General features: G+C 44.7%; 1 protein-coding gene across 4 annotated transcripts in view; it reads left to right on the forward strand.

Annotated features, from left to right (window-relative positions):
- The window catches only part of LOC114878778 (segmentation polarity homeobox protein engrailed-like), a 55420-nt gene that overhangs the window by 19974 nt on the left and 15367 nt on the right, over positions 1-20079 (forward strand). Inside the window, exon 1 of one of the 4 annotated variants that reach the window (XR_006829994.1) lies at positions 4450-4774. The exons of the other annotated variants lie outside the window; for them this stretch is intronic. The gene's annotated coding sequence lies outside the window, so the exon portion shown is untranslated. Of the gene's footprint in view, positions 1-4449; positions 4775-20079 lie in introns of those variants that run through there. 4 annotated transcript variants of the gene reach the window in all.

Raw genomic sequence — 20079 nt, forward strand, 5'->3', positions numbered from 1 at the left:
GGGATCGATGCGCGGGATACAGAGAGAGGAGATAAATTTTCTACGATCCTACACGACTTTTCCACGGATCCTCGGCTGTGTCATTATCGTAACGCCCGCGCTATTAATAAAACCCGCATAAATAGCCCGGATTTATACACGAAATAACTGGTTTAATGTCATTGTATCTGGCATAAATTATTGACCGGCGTGGAAACAGGTTCCGAGACGCGACGACTCCGTTCGTTCGAGATGAAACATCGACGTTGAAGCAAATCGTTTCCTGCTAATATGACAGACGAGTCAATCGCGGCCAATGAGAGCGAAAATACGACCGGCGAGCGATTCGCCAGCTGAACGCGCGTGGGTTCCGTAAAACGCGGCGAGCTAAACTAAACGCAAGCCTGGCTTATCGGTACTTTTAATACGTTTACACTCGACGACATTCCGTCGTTATTTCTGGCCGATTTGCACGCGTTTAGCAAGGAAAATGATTCGGGAAAATTTTCCGGGGAAAAATTATAGAGAAGCTGAAAAATTACAATTCTGCCAAATTATGGAGTTCTCGATGATTGCACAATTGCTCCCTTTGTAAAATTTGATTACAGATCTTAGCTTCGCCTATTCGTGGCATTAATCGCGCGATAAACATAGTCCCGAATGAAAGAAACGCTAAAAAGGCTGGCCAACATTAGTAATGAAAACATTAGCTTAATTAAACGTGATTACTATTGTTGGCAGTCACGGAAACACGGATTAGCTTAGCTAATCCGTTGATCTCGTTTCTGCGGCCAGTTCCTTTCATTACGCGCGCGGTTTTGATCTTGTCATTGATATACAGGGTGTTCTTTAGTAGATGAGATCTGCTTTCTGCTCTGGCTTAGTGTATAAAGTGTTTGCATACACGAGAGACACGAAAATAACGATACTAAAGTCTGTAAACATGTGTTCAATATGAACTATGATATATCTGCTTGCTTAATTGGTAACATATCATTTGAAAATTGATTACTATTCCTCTTCGTTAATTAAAATCAAACTCTCTATAGGTAAGTTTCTTTGAAACTTTGTCCTTTCAAAGGCTTAATGTATAAAATATTTGCATTAACGAGAGACATAAAAATACCGATACTAAAAAATCAATTACTTTTTTTTTTCGTCAATGAAAATCAAACTCTTTATAGGTAAATTTCTTTAAAACTTTGTTCTTTCAAAGGCTTAATGTATAAAATATTTGCATTAACGAGAGACATAAAAATACCGATACTAAAAAATCAATTACTTTTTTTCTTTGTCAATGAAAATCAAACTCTCTATAGATAAGTTTCTCTGAAACTTTGTCCTTTCAAAGGCTTAATGTATAAAATATTTGCATTAACGAGAGACACGAAAATAACAATACTAATGTAAATTAAACATATGTTTAATATGAACTATGATATATCTATTTGCTTAATTGATAACATTTAATTTGAAAATCGATTATTTTTCCTCTTCGTCAATGAAAATCAAACTCTTTATAGGTAAGTTTCTTTAAAACTTTGTTCTTTTAAAGGCTTAATGTATAAAATATTTGCATTAATGGGAGACACGAAAGTAACGATACTAAAGTCTGCAAACATATGAACTATGATACATCTACTTGCTTAATTGGTAACATATAATTTGAAAATCGATTATTTTTCTTCTTTGTCAATGAAAATCAAACTCTCTATAGATAAGTTTCTTTAAAACTTTGTTCTTTCAAAGGCTTAATGTATAAAATATTTGCATTAACGAGAGACACGAAAATAACGATACTAAAATAAATTAAACATATGTTCAATATGAACTATGACATATCTACTTCCTTAATTGGTAACATTTAATTTGAAAATCGATTACTTTTCTTCGTCAATGAAAATCAAACTCTCTATAGGTAAGTTTCTTTAAAACTCCTTTGAAAAGAACCCTACTGTTAAACGAATCGCGATACAACGAAACAAGCCGTCCCGTTTAATTACTCCGAAACACGCGACGTATTTAAAGTGAACGTACCGATCGGTCAATCAATTCCTTCGTGGACAAAGAGAGGGAGAAAGAGAAGGAAAATTCAAGCGTGTACACGTGGGTGTGCTCACGCACGTGTACACTGTCAACTCGATTAGGCAGATTCGCCAAACTCTCGGCTGACTAATAGCGAGAGTCATTAGATCGCGACGAAGCTTGGCATTCCTGACTCCGCGGCGCGTAATAAAGCGGCATGTCTACCACACGCACACGGCACTGTATCAGTGCATCCAAGCTCTGTGTGTATGCAAGAACACACGCGAGCGCTATGTGACGAAGCGTTTAATCAGTGAGTTCCTTCGAAATTCTCGCGAACAGCTGCGAAATCTTGCGCGAACCACGCCTCGAATCTCGTAATCTTTCAATTTTACACGATACAGGTGTTTTCCTTTATTTATCAACACCTCGACGAATCTTACGATTGTAATTATTCAAGGAATTTTAAATGAAATTAACAATCTCTGGTACGTACATCCTTGCGAAGGATACGTTGCCAGTCTCGTTAGTTTATGATGGATAATAGAGGAAAGCTAATGATGTTACATCAGTGGCTAAGAAAGCTGGCAACACCTGCGCAAGATCGTCGATCGCGTTTCAAACGAAAGCGTTTCTAATCAATTAAACGGAGGACAACTGGAGCGAGCGAGAAAAAGCTATAGCCCCGTCACGAGAAATTACGCGATACCCTGTGATTAATGAGGCCAAAGAATCGATGATATCCGATGCGGGCTTAGAGGGTGGTCCCTGATCAGACATGGTCGGTCGAGTCGAATCGATCGTCAAAAAATAATCGCAACTCTTTGAAAATTTATTTATTCGAGTTGTATTTAAAACGGAATGGTAGCTAGACACGGTGATCGACCTCCAGCGAAGCGGACCGTCCGAAAATTTATTCGAACGCGGACACGAATAACGTTAAAACGCTACTCGGCTCGTGTTTAGAGAGTAGTCCTCGACGTCGGTAAGTACCGGCCGGAATTCAGCCGGCTAGATTGAGAGATATTCCGGCCATCCACACAGAGGTGATGGTCAGTGCGTACGTATATAAGGGACCGGTTGTATGGTGTGCGACGGCTGCCGAGCGCGAGAGAACGAGAGGGAACGAGAGAATATACGAGGGAAATAAGATAGAGGGAGAGAGGAAGAGAGAAGTTTTTCTGGTGGGGATAGGCCTCTGCGTGCGGTCCCTTCTTCGACGGACCACCCAAGTAGACCGGCTTACGCCGACTATACACACACCTCCGTCCCTCTCTGTTCACCTACACCTCTTCATCTACGTGGCCAGCCTACACCTACACACCTGCCAACAACACACGACCGCCAGCTCACGTGCACACGCGTCTACGACTCGATCCAACGGACCGACACTCGCACGGAAACGATCCGCTGCCATTTATGAATGAACCGATACATCCGATCGTCTGGCTTCTTGATCCTTCCGCCGGATAATCGCGGCGAAAAAGGGGTCTTTCTAAAAGAAATTTTGAACGAACTCTTGGAAAGCAACGAGAGAAAGAATTTTAGATCCACTCGCGTTTAAATTAAACGGAATATTTGATCGTATCTAAAGCGTAACGCGAATGGATTTTTTAAATAATGTTTGTATACTGCGAGTCATTAAAATCGGTGATATGGAAGTAGACAAATGCGAAACGAATTAGCGAACCACGTGACGAACATCATTCGCGTTACAACGTACAGATTTCTACGGTGGAAAGTCATTTTCGGAGTACAACGACCGCTTTCTTGGAAGTAAACCGAGCAGCAGACGGTAAATCATTAGCGGTCGAATGGAAATTTCGTGCCGTCTCACGTGGGACTGGTCTTAACAGGTGTTACGCGATTTTATAACGTTCGAGAAGCTGCATACCCTGCCGGTAGTAACGTACGGGTTTTACACAAGTGACCCCATGGACCTCAACGCCGGAGGTCGTTGATGGGCGAACGTCGTCTACGAACGTCTCGAGCAAACCAATCGTCTTTTACAGGACGCAAAGTCATGTTGGATGTCTTTCTTACATTCAAGAACTTCATCTAATCCGAAATCTATTATCCTATCTAATCGTTTTATTCGTATTTCGCTAGCTTTCTTACGTCATAATCTCACCAAAACTACGCAACAAGAATAATATCACAAATCAATTTGACTCACCAAAAATTTGTCTTCTCCACCTCGTCCGGCGTCGTAGCTTCATCGTGTCACCTTTTATTTCACTCACTGACTCAAAATAAAGTTAAAAAATTTATAATAATACCGGTGCTCCGACACGCGACAATGACCGCGTATAGACAATAAACAACATGGCGGAAACGGCGGGAAAAGAGGGAAACTGCGTCTTTTTTCCGTAAATTGCAGCGCCGCCTAGCGATAGAATTTATAAACAAACCACGTCTTCGCGCCAAAAAGTTGGCAATTGTTCGTGACGTCACGCGGTAGTCGCGAAAAATTGAGTACGCGAAACGTTTCGTGTCGTACTGTGATTTATAACGGGAATAATATCGCGAGAGTGTTATCGGTACGACGCGAAGTGTTATACTGACCTATCCTTGTTATTCGAATCTCCGAGAGCCGAAGCCATCCCCAGAATCAAAACAAGTTCGTATAATATCGTGCGCGGAACCACGTTGCTCGTCTCGTGTAAACTATACCGACGAATAAATCGTTCTCGCGAAGTGTTGTAGTGAAAATTTTTACTGTACCGATTGCAGACACGTAATTATGAGACTGAGGGTCATCAATCGAAAGGTAAGAGAACGTATTAATTAATCTGTGATTAACCCTCTGATTACGTAACATGTATATGTATACGCCTCGTGTCACTATTGCAACAAAATGGCGGCGTACGAGAAGAAAACGATATTGCGTGTTATATTATTGAAGTTACTATACATTATGCTTACTGTCAGTTTGTTAATACTTATTTTGATATCGTTTATTTTAAAAATTTATGTCGAAATAGAGGTCTCCCTTCTCGTACACCACATTTTCCATAGAATCTAAGGAAAATCTAGCATGCAAGGTATCGAACGATTCGTTAGAATCCATTATTGTCTTACAACATTCGATAACCTATAATGGCGGCTTCTGCCGACAAAGAATATCGGGTTAACGCAATCTCACGAGGGTTTCTCTGCAACTGTTTAACGAATTCTCGTGCTCGAGTTAATTACACCGGTGAATTTGGTTGGTCCCGCGAAACGGCTGTCTCGCAAACCGAGGGGCGGGGACGAGGCGAGAACGTCGTCACGATAATGAGCCATTAAATGATTGTCGTAGCGAGGGAACGGTTTTATTATCTCGCGGTCGGCAAGATAAGCGGCTACCGACAAAGAGGCCGCGAATATCCTGCGACGAACACTTCATTACGAACGTTCGATTGCCCGAAAACGCCTCGAAGGCAATTAAAACCGGTCTTAATTTTAACCCGAGAAACGTTACTCCGCTTAATGACCGTCGCATTCGGGAACCGATATTATCCAAACCGATTCAATTTTCATTCGTCTCTGCGATCGCGAAACTATGAAACTTTTAAATTTTCTTAATTTTAACGTTAATTAATTAACTTTCATTAGATCTTTAAATTATTGATTGCAATTTTGATTGATAGCAAACGAGTTTCTGTTATATGATTTACGAAGACAGATTATCATATACTATCAATTAGTGGAGGGATAGCAGTCATTCCTAATCATTAATGATTACTGTCGTCATTAATTTCTGAAGGATTACGTTCAATTACGTTTCAATATTAATAAATTTTTATTGTATTTAATGACATATCACGAATCAGCCTTGAATAATAAATAATATGTAGAAAAGCACAGGTCTCAGGGAAAGTTTCTCTCATTACGACGTCGTCAGTCAAAAAGTTGCAAACTAAACCGGAAAATGAAAGGGTTGTAACGCGTGTCGTCAGCGAAACTCGCCCTTTCGTCGTCGTGGGAGTTCGTTGTTCGACAACAGCATCGTATCTATGCCTTCTAAACCGGCTTTCAACGGTGTTTAGAGGCACTCCGAATTTCCCTCGTCTCTTCCACGGATCCGTCCGCATGAATAATTAAGAGCCGGGAGGTTGCTTGACACGCACGTTCCCCGTATAAATCCGGTTCGCCGTTTAAAAAGCAACAGTCTGCCACGAATGAGAAACGCGTTTGCCGCGATATGACAAAGTATCCCGGTGTTTTCGCGTTTCGAGCTCGCGAAATCCCGCGTTTCCCGATCAAACTTTTGATACACCGAGAATTTCACGAAACGTCGATCGCATCCGTCGACCTGTCCCTTGCTTAACGCGCCGGACGATTTATCGTTCAGATGAAATCAAGTTGTTTCGATCCCCAGGGAGACAAGGTTCGCAATAATTAACGCTCGGCTGTATCGATGAAGAATCGTACAATTTGTTATAAAGTGCCGGTAGACACAGGTAGCAGCAAAGAAGTAGGATAGAGACGAGGTACGGTATGTTTTCTCAAGACGTTTTGTAATTTACCAATGATTTCTCGAGGATGGAATTCCAGCTACGAGGCTTTGAATAAATTTGTCAAGTTTGCCGGTGAGTTACGGTTCTGACCGAAGGTGTCGTTCTGTTCCGTCATCGTTTAAACATTGCCGGATATCGAGGAGGAATCTTAACGGGGTACTTGCAGCTCAAGGCGAGCCTCCTTCACCGGTAGCCTCTTTAAATAATTATCGTTAATCTACCAATATTTGCATTCCGTAATTCTTACGCAAATTCTTTGCGGGGAATAAATTAAACTTCTCCGTCGCGGTTAACGAAATTGAAAAGTGGAATAATTGCAATTATATCGTGTCTGACCGCACACGATCCTTTCCCGCTGCACCGTTCAACGTGCATTAATTTCTATCGCATCGAATTCATGCTCGAACAAGTAGATGATTTACAAAAGGGAGTCGGAGCGAATTCGAGGGAAAAACTTGAGGACTTCAAAAGAGTCGCGCGAAGGTCCGAGAAACGCGCCCGCCTTTGCCATTCGTCCGATCGTCCCGTTAATATCGCGAAATTAAAAGCCCATAATTTATGGGCCGTTTGAGGACCTGGTGCTATCCCCTGAATTATGGCTCCCTTAACTAGACTTGAGTTACGACGAGCCACACCGAGACCCGTCCTCCTTCGACTCTTCTGCTCTTTGACTCGTCCTTCTCTTCTTCTTTCACTCTTCTCCTCACAGCCTCTTCTTGCTTCGTTCGCCCTCTCTTTCGAGTTCGAAGTGCGCTCATCTCTCGTGGTTCTCGATTTTCACCCACCTATTTCCGTCGTGCAGCACCTTCGAAACCGGCGCGCCGCGGTTGCCTTTAAATCTCCGCTCGGTTTCTTCCTTTCTTTCACCCCTTTTTTCCTCGCTCCCGTCGCTCCTTTTATCGTTCGAAGAAGTAAGCCAGCCTGATTTCTAAAGGTGGATTTACGAGCTTTGCGAGCTGCATCGAATCCACCTCGAGCCCTTCAAAACGCGACACCCTGACGGATATTTTCGTTAATGAATGATCCTTAAACCGTTTCGTTACGGCTATCCTGGAGAAAAAATCCTTCAAAGTCCTAATTTTTGATTCGTTAATCAATCACGATACTCGGATTAATTACTCTCTGACTTCTTTCCTTTCCGGCTACCGAAAGATCGTAAATTTCCAACCTTCCACGTGCGACCACTCCCACGGTCCGTGCACCACGATGCACCTGATTCGTGAAGAAGGCACCGGACAGACTGCCTCCCTTTTCCACTTGCCTCTGCGTGAAAGCTTAGGTAGATTTATGGATTCACCGTTCGAATGACGTCTAATTATCGTACACGGTAAATCATACACCCTAGTAATTCGAAGGGAAAATTGATTCCCAGTGCATACTTCAGAGTTGAACTTTCCTCTAAATGATCCTCGAACATTCTTCTCTATCGTTCTTCAAATTTATAAACGCGCGACTTGTTTGAAAGAAAGGACAGCACCTGTTTCGAGGAAACGTTCCATTCTCTCGACTTCAGTGGTTATCGATATTAGCCGGCCTGTAGATCGATTTTTAACTACTATACTTAAACAAATGATTAGTCGATCAGTGGTTAGATGAAAAAGGACCAGATTAGTTAACAGATGACCGGAAATAATACTGTGGCGCTTTTGTATTTTCTTATTGCTACCATTGCTATTCTTAGAAAAATTTCTTTTTTTCCAACGATTCTGCCTCGAGATGATACTTTTCGTTTGATAATCGCAGGAGAAAGTTCCGAAGCAGACGGTTTCACTTCGATAATATTCCTAAGACTTCGCGAGGAGTTACGGCAATCGATCGATGATTACCGATATGGCCGGCTCTCGTGAATCAAGCACCTGTAGGTCAGACCCATTTATGACCGATTTACACAACGCGGAATACGCGGTTCGTTCCTTACAGTCCGTCTGCTAAACTGTGCCACGCTTTACTATTATATGAACCCGCCACCGGTTGAAACCCATATTCGAACGGAGAACTTTTGCAATTATTTTGTTGCAACTTTTTTTAACGACAAAGTTAAATCATCGAGACGATAAAGCCGTCAACTAGGAGCATTGGTCTTTCAACTCCACTGTACTTTCACTTAAGTGCTTTGAACAACTGTGCTAGTCAAAATTCATTATAAGAGCCCGCTAATCAGCTCGGAGCATTCGAGCGGATAAGAAATAGAATCGTAAAGTGTGGTAATACAGGGGTACAATTTTCCCTCCTCTGCCCCGTGTAATAACGATCGGAACGGTATCGAATGGCTATCGATGATCGAAGCCTATTTGACCGGTTCTCACGAACCCGGCACGTGTACTAGCAAACCATTTATGCTCCTTTCTACACGATGTACAGCTGTAGACACGCGTGTCTTACGTGCAGCCACGAAGAGGAACGAGAAAGGGAAAGAGGGAGAAAGATGGAGGAGAGTGTACGTGCTCGGTCTGTCATACATTAGAGTTAATTAAGTGTGTTTAATTAAACTCGTTGCTCCCCTTTCGTACCCCACCTCTTGTCACCGACTAGAGGTACTCCGCGCTTCCTCAACAACCACCTTCCTACTTACGGTTCCTTCCACGTCTCTCCCATTTTCTCTCCTTGCACTCCGATCAGTTTAGAAGTGTTAATGATTCCAGATACTACTGGAATTTCTCCCGATCGTTTCACCATTACCGGCAGGGCGTGCTCGTTTTCGGAACGAGACATCTAGGAAGCAAAGAAACGCGATATCTCATTCCCATAGAAAGAACTATCGTCAAAGAGGTATTCTAGATGTAGGAAGTACAAAGAAATTCATTTTTGAAGAAATTTGTCGATGGCAAAATTGAATTTTTACTCAAATTAATAAATCTTCCTTCTTGTAATTTACGATTATACGATTTTCTCGAGTTTGCGAGACGTTTATTAAGCAGTAGCTTATTTCATAATTATCCCCGTGAAATGGTCGTTTGACGGAGAAGAGCTGAAAGGTGGTGGACGCGTGGACACGCACGATCCACGCGGGCGCATTAAAGGTGGAAGCGTGCACCGGGCGAAGTTATGCGAGTCGCCGGCTATGTCGGACCATAAGCGAAGAGAGGCAATTGCCTTTTACACATCCTCGTTCCCATTTTTCCCCTCCCACCCCGCGAGAGTGGAACGGGTGCCATTACGTCTCCTAAGAATCGCTTTTCGCTCTTCTGTCCGCGGTTCTGTTCCACTCCGGCCGATTGTTAACGTACTGTACGTGCCAGCCGTTTCAGCTTCGCGGCTATCGATCGACAGTGCAATACCGCTTCTTCAGGAATGCCGTGCACAACCGAACGAGAAAAACGGCTAACTGTTAATCGCGATGCGCTACCGAGTGACAATATAATTCAATTCCAAGAAGCGCAGTCGACTCGATTTAACAGGAATCCTTACTTCCAATCGTTCGTTTCCTTTTACATTCGTCTACCACCGCGGTGGTAACTATCTGTAATTTCGTTCCTTTTCGATCGTTTGTTTACTTTTCACATTGCAAACATGTGTGATAATGTATTATAATATAATTTTTCTACATTGACTAATTGCTTTGGTAATTAGATACGCAGGATGTTGTATAATTTATAGGAACAATGTTGCAAGATCGAGTTTCCAGACAGTTGATTACTATATAGGGAGTGAAACGATATCGCTTCGAGGAAAATTCATTTAAGGCGGCAGACATTTCTATTTAATATTCTAGTCGTTAGCATAGAACCGTGTTAGGCTATTTCTCGCCGACATGTTACACGGTAATTTCTTGTATATTATGCGTAGTAAAAGTATATGTACCGTGTTAAATTCTGTGTTTGAACTTTTTATGCGGTGAAAGTATCATAATTTTCTGAGCTTCGTTCTTTCACTTTAATATCCTTTCGAATTAATAGGAATTAGTAACGCTGATAATTTCGTTAATACGGTATAATAATTTAAATCAGTGTCTATGTAACTAATCGTATATGTTGAAAACAAGTTAACTTCCGGTTGCTGCTTTTAATCATCTTAATCGGTTACCATGAAATCTGCTTTGCTACTACAGCAATTATCGTTTCGTTTCGCAAAAAGTGGGTTAAAAACTTGTTGAAAGCTTTCGATATTTATTCCATAAGAAATGTGGTTGTAAAGATGAAAACTGTGGCAAAAAATGATGTATTTATTAAAATAATTCCCGGTGGACAACTTCTAATTACGACAATGTTACACATCGTTAAGCCAGTTGCATTCGGTTTTGCGCGCGATCGTGTCTCCTCTTCCTTAATTACGCTTGTTTAATTATACCCGAGTCTTTATAAAGTTGCAACACAGGTAGTCGTTAATAAGAAATAAAATAATCCTCCGGTGTTCCGTTTACTATCCGCGAAGCATCGCCAAGTAAATGGCATTTAACAAGAAACAAATTGTTTCGCGTTTCTTCTTCCAAGGCGATTATTGCTCGTAATTATTGTTTGTTCGAATCGATTTCGCAAGCGAACGCACGCAAACGTTTAAGGGATCGAATGTATATATATCTGATTAAAAGAAGAAGAGAGAGGGCTCGTTAAAAGGTCTCTGAAAATATTTATCAGCGAAAGGAAACGTTAGCGAGATTTAGTGTGTCCTTGCGAAAGGCTGAAAGGGCGAACCGCGACCGATGGCCAGGTTAATCATCATTAAGGCGGAAACCTGGTGCTGGTACCGGCCACCCTCGGGATCCTGAGTAACGATCGCACCAGTACGCGTCGCATTAGGCCTCCTGTAAATACGCGAACTCCTCCAACACCATGCTTAATTCCCCTTCTGATTGCGAAATATCGTTTCTTCTTCTATATCTACGAAATCAAGTATCCTTTTCCATTCAGAATACATTACGGTTCGTTTAAAAAATATCTTGAATTTTATTGAATAATTTTGAATAAAAAGAATATGAATATAAAAGCCGACAGGTAAGAAATCAAGACGTTAAAAACCGAGACAGAGAGTCGAAATTTATACATCGCTACGTCGCGTCGATCATCTGTTGAAAAAAGGAACAGGTCGATAGATCTATCCAAGAAAAATATATATAATCTTGCCCGATACTCGATTCGTACGGGTCCCATCAGTGTCGGGCCACCGCGTAGAAGTATCCCGGCACCCTCGTGATTTCATCGACGCCAGTTAAAAAAGTGGCATCGACGCTGACGAGTCAATTCATCTCGTTCTACTGACCTGAAACGTGGATGACGTCAGTTTGTATCCGTGCGAGGGCCAGCCAGTTCCGATCTATTCGAGGCAACGATCATGGATCGTGAGTCACGTAGCTGGACCTAAACACTTCCAGCAACGAGCCCCATCATTTTCATACCAGCTGGATTATTCATTGTCCCGATAATATTTTGACGGGCCACGATCAAGAAGAATCGTATCAACGTTAACGTTACTCGATCCTGATCCATGATCCGTAGGCTGTTGACGAAACGCTTTCTAAAGAAATTTACTTTCTACTTTTTAAGAATACGAAAAATTTCCATAACTCCGAAATCCTTTAGTTAAAGCAAAGTTTAACGAAACGTTTGACCCGTTTGATGGCGGACAAGCAGGAAGAGGAAAATCAGGCACAGAGCGTGTCAGGAGAAAGAAGAAAAGGAGAAGAATAGCGGTGGTGCCCGGCAGTTGCTCTCGCGGCGTCCGTATCGAATGCTAATTAAACGGGTGTCGACTGTATCAAAATACCTAACGGCTGGGCGAGCGTTGGAGGGCTAGAGAGGAAGGATCGGTAGAGAAGGGCCACGGTATAGTTTTCGGGGAGCCGTGGAGCCTAATGTATGCCAGTGGGCTAGCACGGTGGTCTCGCGGCACCGTGTGGGTGGTCCACGTTCTCTTGCCAAGGCACTCCCCTATGCTACGGGCACTGCTATGTGCACTATATACCCTTTCTCTCTTCCTCTTTCAATTTCTATCTTTTCCCTCTATTCGTCTTTCGAATTTCTTCAAATTTTCCATTCGCATCATCTGCGATGGAATTACCCATTCAACGTGTATCTAATGCAAGAAACTCTGTGTAGCATAAAAATGTTAACTTATGTATACATCTGAATTAAGTAAGCGAGCGAGCGTTAAACGTGATCCTTTACTTACCGCCGGTGTAGGACACGCTTACTCGCCTACCGTGTACCCATCGAGCGAAGCGTACAGGAAGAGAAAGAAGCACTGGAAGAAGGGTTGCCGAAGACGAAGGTGGAGGCGCACGTGTGGTCGGCGACGTATCGCTCAATTGAGCGAACGGTCGGAAACCGGTCGCCGGGTTTCGGTCCGGCAAGACGACAGCCGAGTGTCACGCTGTTGCCGCGGCTGCTGCTTTGACTAATTTGCTCGGCCCTTTCGAATCCTCGATATTTCGTCCGATTATAGCTTCATCTTTTTCCCATTCGATCTTTTACGAAAAGATTTGCACCGCGAAGGAGATCGTTCGATGAATTGCATCCCTGTTCGGGGTGTTAATGGAAAATCCAAGAATAACCGTCGCTCGCGAGTGGCGTGGAAAGAAAAATTAGCAGCGAAAGGGAGAAAGACGAAGCGCGAAACGGCAAGAATAGTTTCGCGTGCGTAGGTCGTGGCAGGAAAGAAAGAAGCGACGCGAGGGAGGTGGAGAACGACGGAGATAACTGGGCTGGGTTTTATTAATACGCTTGAGGACAAATTAGCCAGTTGATTGCACGATTTAATTATAACCGTCTCCCTCGGTCTCTCGAGCCGCCTCGAAACCGACTCTGAACGATGAAGAGAAAGAGCCGGTGGGAATAAGCGAGATGGAAGAGCGAGCGTTCGCCGTGGCCCTGTCGAGCTACGGTATTAAAACGTCCACTTCTTTATTAACGGAACGAAGGAACGCGTTCCTTCTTCGTTCTTTTCCTCCGTGCACGCGTGAACGAAAGTACCGATCCCGCGTTATCGGGTTATCTCGTCGAGTCGGCCAAGGACCTCCAACGACGACGATCTAATTTTCAGATCGAGATAACCGTGAACCGCGACTCTTTTACGGACGTTCGAATCTTCCTTTCCTTTTCTGCTCGCCGACCAAAATGGCAAACGCGATTCTCTGCCGCTGATAAAACCCAGGGAACCGCTAGATCCAAGATAGTCCGTACGTTTGAATTTTCCAAATAAAAATATGGACAGGGTTTTGTTTCATGGGAAACGAAAATTGTTGGACAAAGTCTGTCCAGCTAGTCAGCAGTTTTATTCCCCCGGGGGTAGAAATAGACACGAAAACCGGCGATCTGCGTGCAGTCTGTTTGCCGAGCGAAGAAAACACGGTGGAGGGCACTCGATGCTAAAGGTCCCACTAGAAACCTTTCGTGGAGAACAAGTTCGTCCGTCCGTGTCTCGTGTTATTCCTTTTTCACGACTATACATAGTCGCTATTCATCGTTCGTATAACCCAGGGACCTACACGATGGGAGCCGTGCCTCGTAATGAAGACGTTTCTCTAGGTTAGGGGAAGTTTGACGTTTTTATGGGTCAGCCTTGGTTCTTCTTTTTTTCCGGCCCCCCCGTCCTCTCCATTTCTTTCTTTCTACGCCACTCTCGCTGCAGCCTATTCCTCATCATCGTTCCCTGGATCCTTTCCTCTTCTCTGGATCTCTCGCGTTCCTCGAAAGACCGGCCCCGAGATACTTCGCCCAGCTCCGTTATTCACGGCTCTATCATCTCACTAATTCCGTAATAGGAGGATTTTCGGCTTCGGACTCGGACCCGGGGCCTGGCAAGTTAACGACCCGGGCAGAGGGGCCACGGTGCAACGACCTTGCACCGCTGATGCATCCTCCGGATACGCGACAGGGACAAATCGCGTCTTCTTCGCTGTCTCACGAAGGAAGCGAGCGTGATTTGCACGACTGCTGTGGCCCCGTCTTGTTCTTTCTTACAGCCGAACAACTTTTATGGAATCGTTACTCGACGATTTTACGAGGCACCGCTGTCGAATATGCGCAACAATGAAAGTATACGACTTTGCATTTTGAATGATGCGTTTCGATACGCTTCGTCTAGCGATGACACCGAATATAGAGAATTCGTTTCGTGAACACGTTCGTCTAAAATGTTGCCGTTCCTCGTTTAACCTCTCTAGCTGTTCAGCCGAAGGTGGATAATGTCGCCTCGTTTCAGAGAATGCCTCGTTTCAGCCGCAAATCGCGATTTCGCGCGCATCAACGGCTCGCTTCTTGCGCCGGTGAAAAACCAACATGGGCGTGGATCGGTTTAATCGATGCTAGCAGGCCATCTCCGCGAATCTCCCTTTCTCTAACGAGATCGTTCCGAGATCCTCGAGGAAACTGTTCATCGTCAGATCGTCGACCGATCCTTTAACGAGCAGACGCTAATGGGCCGTTAATGTACGCTGAAATAAACTCTGCTCGTATTTTTGTATCGCCCTCACCGATCCGGTTGGATTTACTTCGGACGGAATTCCCTCGGTTCCGCCTCGGAATCCTCGGTAATTGATACGTTAAACGCATTAATACGATGCTATTGAGGATGATGCAGGTAATTGCTGGTAGCGTAGGTACCTAGGAAGAAGCGTTCCCCGTGTAAAACGCGTCCGTAACGTCGGAACGTAGCGCAATTAAACGGCGATGCTCGTAGATCATAAAGGTTGCATCAGTGGGTGAACTTGCGCGATGATTAATGCGATCTATTATGAATCGAGCGTTTTATTCACGGTTCGGTCGCGTCCCGTTACCGGGAATAATGATAGGAGCCACGCAGGCCCGCTAATAGAACGATGATTATTGACAATCATGGGAACGAGGATAATTAACGCTCTGATCTCTGCCGAGCGATAATGAAACGGCGCGTAATAAAGTAGACGTGTAAGGTGACTGATACCGGAATTGCTCGGAGATAAACAGATTCAAATTGATTCATGGAATTAGCGATAACTAGATTTCATCACCGATCCAAGCGAATTGCTATGATTTACGTTGAAGCGATTACACGCTTTTGATTTTATCTTTATTCAAGAGAATCGTTATAATTTTCGAAAGATTCCAAGCTGGATCGTTCTTTTGCAAACTGATTCACCATCGTCTCAGGATACTCGGACCACAACAAAAGGGTTAATTTCACCCTAACCAGCCATCGAGAAACAAAGAACCGTTGCGAAGGTGTTGAAACCGCGAAAATCGAGAACGTCCTTGATCCTGAAATAAAACGATCCACTTGGAGCGATGATGGTGGTCCTTGAGGTATAAAGGCAGCTCGTTTGAAAGGACGCTCATTTTATTGGTGTCGCTCGATCGAACGGGCCCTTAAAGTACTTGGTTGCTTTGTTCGTTAGCGCGACGCCCACAGAGGAACGGAAGAGGATCGAAGAGGATTCGAAAGCGTCCTGCTTATTTGAAGAAGAAGCTCGCGATTTCATTCGCGTGTCCCGGTGATCGCGTGTCAATCGAATTTCCTTGTTCCTCTCGTTATTTCCAAGGGGAAATAATGTGACGCAACGGGTCGTTTTTGTACCCAGATTGCGTAGCGGAGGTCGGCTACCGGCGATACACGCAAATCGTGGAATCGCTGTCGCGAAATAGCAGCTCCTCGTATCCACGGTTACATCGTATATCCCGTGGAGATGGGATTTTTCCGAGCGTAAAGCCGCGCGTACCAGCCCCATAAACCGAAAGATAAAGAGGAAGATAAATAGAGGGGCCGAAGTTAGGTGGACCTAACTCAAAATTTTGCGCGCAGCCTCGCAGCGGAAGCAGTTTTATGGAGATTGCATTCCTCCTCTGCTGAAAGATATTATTAAGAGGTCGAGAGTTGCCTCTAAGAGCACGCTCCTCTTCGTTGTTCACCGACATTTAAGTCAAGCTCGGAGCGAATGAGCGAGAGAGAGATAGAGGAAGGCGAAGGCAGTTCCAAGAGTTCGAACAGGCCAAGAAGAGAGTTATTCGTCTGGTGAACCAACGTTCCCTTTCCCTTCGACGACAGCTCTTTTTTCCCTCGTTTCAGCCTGCGTTACGAGGTACTTTGCGTATCAAGAGAACCTACTTGCCGGGACCTGGAGAGCCGGGATCTACGAGCCGCGCGACGACCCTGGGTCAGCTGTTCGTGAATCCGGCGAACGTCTGGTCAGCCTGGAAAAGAATTTATCTCGTCGAGGTCGCCGCGGCCTGTCAAACGACGACCCCGAGGACGTCTTAACTTCGACGCCCGTCGTTCGACCGCGTCCACCTCTGTTTGTTCTCGTCGATGAGTTAAGAGGCGAAGGCTACCGTTCGCGGCTACTGTCGCCATGAATTTACGTTGCACTCGACGAGCACCGGGTTTGTAAGATGAGAAACGTGTTCCACCGGGCAGACCAAACACACGCACACCCACCCACGCGACCTCGATTTGTCCGCGTTATTTCGAAGATCCTCCTCTGTTTTCGCGCAAACGAGCGACCCCTGCAACGAGATCCCGCGTGATTCTTGGAATATACTTTAATGGATTCGGTGCACCCTAACGCGGCCATAAAAGTCCCTTTAACGTGGTCACTGTAGCAAATTCTTCGAGGCGTCCCCGAAATTCCACGGGAATTCCTGCGACGACCGGTCACCTAATACTCGGCTAATCCGGCTGCTTTCGTACCGCGATCGACGAAAGAAGATTATCCTGCACAGCTTCGAATTTGTAGCTACCGAGCATTCAATATTGTTGCTACGTGCGATCTCGAATTATCCTGCCACGGCTCGACGAAAGCTCAGAGGTAGAAAGTGTAACCAGTCGGATCAGAGCTTCTCTGGTTACAGGAGTTCATCCTAACCGAACCCTTTTTATCTCTTCTTAATACTCGAGGGAATTAGGGAATGCTTTCGAAGAAGACGGGGGGAAGTTTGTTCGTTCCTCTGTGCATTCTGCGTGGAAATCGCGCCGTTGAAAACGCATCTGCGTGGCGGCAGCATGCGTGTGGTACCAAGCGGCGTGTGGCGCCGTGCGTTTGTGCGTTCATGCGTGTCTCTGCTCGTAATCGAGGCTGCTCCAATTTGAGAGCCGTACACACTGCGCTTCCGTCGACACGCGACACAATGTTAACCGGCATGCAAAGTCAATGTATGCCTGCTGCTGCCTCTATCAGCATGCGATACTTTCGTTTCAACCATTTAACCGTCATATTCGACGATGATTATCTCCGTTTTCTTCAACTCTTGCGTCGATAATTACGTGATAATTATTGCGAAGCAATCGTCCTTTTTTGGTTACTTTACATCCAATATTCGCTATTTCGCCAGGGAAACGTCGTCAGGCTCGGTGGTGCTCGAGAATAATTCTGCAAATGTTCCCGATAAATCTTGGGAGGTGGCGTCTGTCTTTCTGCTCCATATCGTTTCTCTCTTTCCCCGTTCCATCCTCCACGGCGAGGATCCGCGTATATTAAATTCACCGTGGCCTCATATGAGCCACGAAATGAAGCGATTTCGCGGGACCACGTGGAGCGGTAACGCGCTTCAATTAAGCGAGCACCGTCAGCGTTATTAATCCCGAATTAATTCGCCGCGACATCGTATAACATTTTCGCTCTGCTCCTCGTGCGTTCCATTCGGAGAAAGGAAGACGCAATGTCTTTCTAAATAAACGCGGTCTGATGCTGGAAATTGCTACAACTTGTAACTATTCGCGAAAGACTCTTCTTAGAGATTTGTCTTTAATTAATGGCTCGTGAAAATTAATACGAGCGACAGAATAGTATCCTATAAGAACTCGTAATCCACTCGAAAATGGAATACTCGTAGCCTTCTCATCCGCGAATAATCACTTTGGTTCTCGTGTAAATGTTCGTCTTCCCCGAACCGAGTATCGCGATCGTCGCAATTAATTCTCGCGCCACCGCGCGAGAGATCGAACATTACGATCACAATATATTTCGTTGTTCGAGGCAAAGGGTAGCGAGGGATAGGTCGGTTCGTTGGAAAGTTAGTAGGAAATGAAGATGCTCGAGCTGGGACCATTGGCTCTCCCGCAAAAAAGGTCTCGGCCGATGCAAGTGTGCCGTGTAACAGGAATAAAGATGATATAGAGGCATGCGTTATTGCTTTTCTTTTTATTCGAGGGACCGACAGTAGCCTGACTGTCAGATGCTGTGGCCCTTGTTGCAGGGGACATTATTTGATAGCGGATCCACGGGACGACGGTGTTGGTGGTCCACCATGGCGACTCGAAACAATGAATTTACTTCATAAATCTCAATTCAGCCGGCTCCACCGGCCAATTAAACTTAATCTCACCGACCACCGTCGTGGGGCCATTTGCCTAAGACGTATCGACGTCGGAGCCCGGCGGAGAGCATGTCTCGATACGACTTTATAATTGCTCTTTCCTACAAATGGCTGACAACGACGAATGTTTCGTCGTTCCGTGTCTCTCGGAATAACAGCCTCTGGACGAAATTGCGCTGAATTTTGAAAGAAACCTTCGCCGGATAGGGTGCGTTGACCTAAGTTACCCGAGCGTACAAGACTCTTTCAGCGATCCGTAAGACAATTGACGATCTTCTGACGGTCCCTCGGACACGTAACTCTCTCTTTCGATATTGTGCAACGTTTCTCCATCGAGTAGAGCAAAAAAGACGCATAATGGACGCAGGTACAGGGACATGCGTCGACCCAGTTTACGAGTACATCGACGTTACGTGGCTAATTAACTCGCCTGAATTCGCTCGGAAGGACGCGCTCTCGGTGGACGTTGATCACCGTGTTGGGGCAAGCTTTACAGATGTAAACCGACTCGTTGGCGAAACGTTTCGCAATTGGTGGCTCGGTTTCGGAAGATTCGGAGACCCGGTGGCGAAAAGTCGTTTCTAGGAAACCGCGTTCCTCGATTCCCTCTCATGGAAGCCGCCCTCGTATTCGCGAATCGTGGGATAACTCGTCAGCAACTTCTTCGACATGGAAATGAGAAACATGCTGATGACACGTGTTGCTCGAGCCCGCCTTCTGCTGGAATTTCGACGAAAACACGCAACAAAGTTACGACTTTTATTCAGAGTGCTGAGAATAAGCACTGCATATATTTTTAATGATAGGAAAATTTGCGTCCCGATTCTTTTTCCGAGTTTCTACTAGTTCGCAGCAAACCTTCAACTTAAGAACAGCATTTCTGTTCGTTTTGTAAAAATATATACTTAGGTCAAACTCTGTTCTAAATATTCAACACAAAGACCATTCGAAAATTATGCAAAGAATTATATCAGAGTAGTTCGAGAGCAAGTTTTCAGTCGCGTGGTATGCATTTCCGGAATGCACTGGAAATACACGGGGATACGTAGGCGAGGTTTGAAACGTAATGAAAGAAGAATCGTTTGAATGGTGTATGTAATTCGTGTGACGAGGATTCATGAGGGAAAAGCGCGACAGTAGCCCGCGGCGGGTGACGATAATTAATAGCTTAATTTCAACCTATCAGGAAGTCATTTCTCACGCGACCGCCGGCGACGCGCGTTTCAACCTCGCGGGAGCTGTCTTCTTCGCGATGCTTCGCTCGACCCTGAGGATACACCTTTCCAAAAGCAGGCATTGCTTTTCTCTCGAAATTCAGGAACCCTTTGAAATTCCTAACAAACTCTTATCTA

The sequence above is a fragment of the Osmia bicornis genome, chromosome 13, assembly GCF_907164935.1.
Source record: "Osmia bicornis bicornis chromosome 13, iOsmBic2.1, whole genome shotgun sequence".
Taxonomy (NCBI): Eukaryota; Metazoa; Arthropoda; class Insecta; order Hymenoptera; family Megachilidae; genus Osmia; species Osmia bicornis.